Here is a 6,316-nt window from a genome sequence, read left to right as displayed (position 1 = left end):
GTTGATATGTTCCGTTCTTTGGAGTATTCCGGTCTTCGAAAGTACATTGGCGAACCGTTCATCTTTTACGAGAAGGAAGTCAGAGAGTTCTTCAAGACGGTGAACGTAGTCGGAGAATCATTTACGGTGACTATAAACGAAATGTCTATATCTTTTAATGAATTTGTCTATGCTGAGTTTCTAGAACTTCCTTCAGAGGGTCACACCTTCAATCTAGAGATTCCAGCAGAAACTATCTCGGAAATGCAGATTGCTTTTTCAATGATGGCTCTTCTATCAGGCTAAACGGGAAGAAGGCCCTAAAGCCGCATTTTATCCTATTTAACGATATCGTGGCAAAGGCTCTTCAAGGTAAATTAGGTTCGTTCGACCTTTATAGCCATGACCGCTTCGACTACATGACAGCCATTTCGAAAGGTATGCAAATCAACTGAGCATTTACGCTATTTTCTAATCTATGCCAGATGATTTACTCAATGAACAAGGAGAGTGTGAGCATCTCAGCCCAACTCGGATGGTTTATAAAGCACTTGGGTGTTCCTATGGGCGAGGGTGAGGCTATTAACCCGAGTCGCATATTCACTAATTTTTGTGAAGAGCACTCTTGCAAGATCAAAGCTCTCAAAGGACATGGCTTCTGGCTCATCCAGTCAACAAACAAGTGGCCAGCCGGTCACTCGATCTAAGCGATAGGCTACTTATGTTCAGTCTATGGGGGCTAAAAGAACCAAATCTATAATGGAATCTGCGGCTAGCACGAATAGCCCAAAGATCTCTCTGAAGAAGGATTCTGGAGTAGTTGACTCTAGGGAAATACAGGGTCTTCCTCCTATTGCCGCCATTCATATTTCATCTCTTTCTCCATCCTCAGTCCGCTGAAGAAGCCAGCTAAGTCTTCTGGTCCTGATGTTGATCAGTCTAAGGCGTTTAAAGCATTTAAGGCGCCTAAGGCGTCTAAGCCGTCCAAGAAGTCTACTAAGGTAACCTCTTCCTCTCCTCTGGCCTTAGTGCCTTTTATTGATGTTCCTGTGATGGAACAAGCTGAAGGACCAATTGTTGAGCCAGTTGGTCCGAATAGTGAAAATATTGACAGGGTTGTGTCGTCTGTTCTCCCCGAAGAATAAGTAGCGGTTGAGGCTACTAGTAATGATGTGATTACTACTGAAACAGAGCAAGTTATTGCTCCAACTCCTGTTATTGTTCTAGCATCTGAATAGGCTCCTATTCCGCCGAATATTGAGCCGATTGTGGTCAAACCCAATGTTATGGGAAAGGGTGTTGTGTTTGAACTCCCAAAAGGGGCCTTTTAGAAGCCTTTGTCCCCTTTCTAAATTATGAGAACAACAAGGGGCGTTCGCGGTATTGTTATCGGTGAACCTTTACCAACTCCTAAACCGGATGTGGTTCCTGGAAAGGGAAAGAGGATTGCTACAGAATCTCCGAAGAGGGTTTCAAAAGCCAGCTATATTGTCAACCTTGTGATGGAGGAAATAGAAATGAAGGTTGCTGAGAAGATTAACATCTTTGACACTTGGGTTAACTACAAGTTAGCCACTCAATTTGATGAGATGTTCTCGAAGAAGGAAATTTTGAAAGAATGGAGGAATTTGATAAAGACAGAGAAGAGAGTCCTGAAATGGGCTAAAACTGATGAGGTCTCTGAAGACCTCAAAAGAAAAGACCTAGTGGTGTCTAACATCATGGGAAGTATTATGTTTCCCATGATTGAGAAGAGGAAGGCCAACTTCAACTCTCTCTACAGGGATGCTCCTGTAGAGCATAACGCTTTGAAGAGATTGGACCTCTTATGAATGGCTATTGTTCGACAGTCCTTCAATAGGTTCACGGAACAGAGTCTTCCAGATTAAGTCTGTTTCATTACTTGTATAGTGAAGACGAGCCAATTGAGATATTTTATGTTGACCAATCTGTTTCACAAGAAGATGAGCAAGTTACTGCCCATCTTATTGAGCTGTCCAACATATAGTTTGAGGAAAAGCGGTTATTGGCGTAGGAGATTATTGAGTAGACCACGGTCATGGGTCAACCATAAATAAATTTAGAGATAGAGCAGGTTGTTATTGAAACACTTCAGCCTCATATTAAACAAAAGGAGTCTTCTGAAATGGCTCCTCCGGTTACACAAGAAGAATTTCCAGTGGTGGAAGAGGAATCAGCAAAGGTAGTTAATTTCTCTCCTAAATCAGAAACAAAGGGGAACCCTTAAAGAAGGCAGATTCCAAAAAGATTCTCTCTGCTGTGGGGGAACAAGCTGATAGAGATGAGTCTTCTTCGTCCTCATCCTCGGAAGAAAGTCCAATTCTTTCTCCTCCATTAACCCCGATCATAACACCTACAGATGTTATAGATAAAGTTGTTGACTTACCTCTTCATTCTGAACGTATCTTAGAACAGATTCATCAAGTATGTGACGATATTCTCAATAACCAAGAGCAATCCAAGGATGCGTCCAAGGATCTCTCTTCTCATTCCAAAGATAAAGAACCCGAGCGTTCCTTACAAGTTAATGTGCATGTAAGTCCGATTCGTACTGCTCCAGCTTGCTCTCAGGCTGTATCCTCTACTGCTCATTCTTCAAAAGAAGCCTCTCCTAGAGGAGAAAAATTCTAAAATTCCATGTTGGATGCAATGAGCTCAATTCAACAGAATATGTTGGATATGCAATCCAGACTGGCTAATCTGGAGAAGGGCTCAATTTCTAGCAAAGTAGAAGTGTCTTCTATTCTGGCTACTCAAAAGGAATTGAGAAGACTAGTTAACTCTACGTACAAGAAGTTTGAGAAGAATTTCTTCAATACAATCTGAGCAGTCTATTGAATCCAAATCTCTCATCTTGGAGCTTCATCAAAATGTTATGTCACGAATGGATCTCTTGCGAGATCAAATGATGGAGGTGTCCAATGCAATGAATAGAGCTTAAGTCGGGCGAATGGAGCAAGTTGATTCTTTTGCAAGGTCTATTCAAGCTGCTGAAGAAGTTGAGGCTGCTACTAAAGAAAAAGCCCTTACTGAAGCTGATAATGTTAAAAAGGGGAAAGGTAGCTCTAGAGGTGGTATCTTAAGAGGTGGAGTTGCTAGAGGAACTCGATCGAAATCAAAACGCAAAGCTTCTGAAGAGAACGAAGAACGTTGCAGACCAGCGAAGAGAGGTGATCCAAGACATGGAGGCGACAGAGGTGGTGGAAGTGGAGGCGGCCGAGGTGCTATCACTCGATTCCATGACCTCCTAACGGGTAACTCTTTGCTAGAAGGCGAAACTGATCCAAACGGAAAAAGGGAAGGACCATACATTTCTCTCTTTTCTTTTTATATTTTAAAACTTATGTTGGATTATTTTGGTGAACTACTTTGATTTCAATTGCATTTGATGGGTGTTTACATTGTTTTATTAAGATTTCATAGTTTTAACATCATCAAAAAGGGAAAGTTTTGGATTAAACCATGAACTCATCTAATTTTGATAATTTAGCTTAAATAATCAAAAAGGGAAAAATTGTTAGGAAAAAATAAATAAAGAGTTAATTAACTTAGAAGAAATTGTTGGGAAAATGAAGTAAAGTGTTAATTAACTTAGAAATAAACGGAAGTTAAGAAATATTAAACAATTGAGTTTTGATGATGTTTAAATCAGAATGAAGCTAAGTTGTCTAATTGTTTATGTGAAGGTGCATCAGACTTTGCTAACTTAGACGTGGTCTAAGCAGGCTAAATAGACGTAGTTAGACATTACAGTTTAACAGATACGTAGTTAGACGTTGAGGTCTAACTCCATTAGACATGATAGTCTATGAGTAACGTAGTTAGACATTGACGTCTAACTCCTTCAGACAAGTCTAAAGTGATACATAGTTAGACGTTGCAGTCCAACAGATATGTAGTTAGACGTTAAGGTCTAACTTCATTAGACATGGTATTCTAATGGGAAACGTAGTTATACGTTGGCGTCTAACTCCTTCAGACAAGTCTGAAGGGATGCATAGTTAGACGTTGTAGTCTAACAGATACGTAGTTAGACATTGAGGTCTAACTCCATTAGACGTGGTAGTCCAATGGGAAACGTAGTTAGATGTTGGCGTCTAACTCCTTCAGACAAGTCTAAAGGGATGCATAGTTAGACGTTGCAGTCTAATTCCATTAGACTTGGTGGTCTAATGGAACACGCAATTAGATGTCGACATCTAACTCCCTTAGACTAGGCAGTATAATGGAGCACGTCTAATGTCTCGCTTCAGAAGCCGTTTGAAGTTAGCATACGTCTACCCACGATTAACTAGTTGTCTGCTACTCTGCTCCACTCACTCTTGTGCAGTCTGACAAGCCAGATAATTGTATCTAATGAACGAACGCCACGCACGCAAATGTCCTTCCAATGGTTTGTCCAATACAAGACAATATCAGAGAGGATATTCGGCGCACTACTAGTTCGGTACGGCCACGATCCATTTGCTCAGAGTCTGTAGATTTCTGATTTTATGGGAGGCCTTCCAATGGATGCTTGCCACGTGTCCATGAAGAATATTCAACCGTTGGTGTTCTTTTACTACAAATAGATGCTCAAGGACAACAGACGAATCAGTGGTTACCTTGCTCACATTACTGTCTTACCGAATTACTCTTGCACTTACTGATTTCTATCATCTTCCAAGTTCAAGAGAGAAAGAATCAAAATACTGTCTAGCTGAGAGATATTGTTTATAATATTGTAAGTTGAACAGAGGTTGTTCTGTTCAACAAAGTGTTAGCTAGTTTAGTAAACTGTATTTGATTCAAAGAGTTTAGTGAAATCCTTCCGGTTGTGGAAGAAGGGGTGACGTAGGAGGGTTTGCTCCAAACATCCATAAACAACCTGTTATGTTCTTTACTTTCTGTCATTCATCTTTCATTGGTTCAAAGCTTCAAATCCGACGAACACTTCCGCACTTGAAATCGTTTCAAGAGTTTGAAGAATTTGTGAAGAATAGAAAGAGATATTAATCCTTAATAGTGTTTTTATCAAATCGTTTGTCATAAGTTGTTAACAATAGTCAGACTCTAGTCTCTATTAGAAACACCGATCCTATCACGATCCATTGTGGACACGAGCGCGCACGCTTGGCTATATCCGGTTGGTGTGGCCTCCTCTTGAGTGTTGGATAAAGTCCAGCGTTAATCCAATGGATAAGAATCCTACTGCAACTGATTTCTTTATTTTCGGCTATACTGAATTATTAGTTTTTATTTCTATTAAAAGGGTTATTTAAATTGAATTTGAACCTCTTTCTTGTGTTTTTCTTCACCAAATTAATACACAAAAATATTTTTGATAACATAATTAAAATTATGATAATTTCTTTTATTTTTGGGTAATTTTGGGTATTTTGAGATATTTATTTAATTATTTTAAACCGTAAATTATACATAATTTATTTTTTTGTTTTAAACATAAATTATACATAATTTATCCTTGACTTTATTCTATAAAATCAATAATTCATCGAAAAAATGTTTCCATAATTTATTCTATAATTTATCATTGGCTTTATATATATTCGTGTAAGCCAGCGATAACCATTTGAATCAAGTAGTGCACTGATTCATATGGTTCTCATAAACATCGAACATCTCATAATCCCAAGAGTAAGTATTTTCATAATCTTCTTTTGTCCGATGAAATGATTCATCAAAAAAATGAGTCACATCGACACATCTAAGATCGCTAAATGTTTGGGAGTTCTTCTATTCAATCATTTTCCTCCTTCTTGTTGCAGAATTTCTCGTTCCTACACATCTTCTCTTTGTTTCCTGGGCCTCTAGTGAGTTATAGACAAAATTTGAAAAGGTCAAATCTTTGATGATCCCATCATCTATGATTGAGTTGCGAAAACTTCTAGATAGGTATCTTAAATCTGAACCGAATTCTTTCTGGTTAAAGAATCTCTTTCTAGTTGTTCTGGAACAATTAGGAAATTCTCTAGAAGAAATAAGGGGTTACGCTTCTGGCGGCAACATGCTATTGGGTGGTGGTCCCGCTTATGGGGTCAAATCAATACGCTCTAAGAAGAAATATTTGAATATCAATCTCATCGATCTCATAAGTATCATACCAAATCCCATCAATCGAATCACTTTTTCGAGAAAGACGAGACATCTAAGTCATACAAGTAAAGAGATCTATTCATTGATAAGAAAAGGAAAAAACGTGAACGGGGATTGGGTTGATGATAAAATAGAATCCTGGATCGCGAACAGTGATTCGATTGATGATGAAGAAAGAGAATTCTTGGTTCAGTTCTCCACCTTAACGACAGAAAAAAGG

At 38.8% G+C, this 6,316-nt stretch overlaps 1 pseudogene; it reads left to right on the top strand.

Moving 5' to 3' along the window:
* The first annotated feature begins 2,950 nt into the window (after window positions 1–2,950).
* Window positions 2,951–6,316, top strand: part of LOC124915811 — a 6,428-nt pseudogene continuing 3,062 nt past the window's right edge.

The sequence above is a fragment of the Impatiens glandulifera genome, chromosome 9 (genome assembly GCF_907164915.1).
Source record: "Impatiens glandulifera chromosome 9, dImpGla2.1, whole genome shotgun sequence".
Taxonomy (NCBI): Eukaryota; Viridiplantae; Streptophyta; class Magnoliopsida; order Ericales; family Balsaminaceae; genus Impatiens; species Impatiens glandulifera.
Note: the sequence above shows the minus strand (reverse complement) of the source record. Positions and strands in the feature narration are given on the sequence as shown.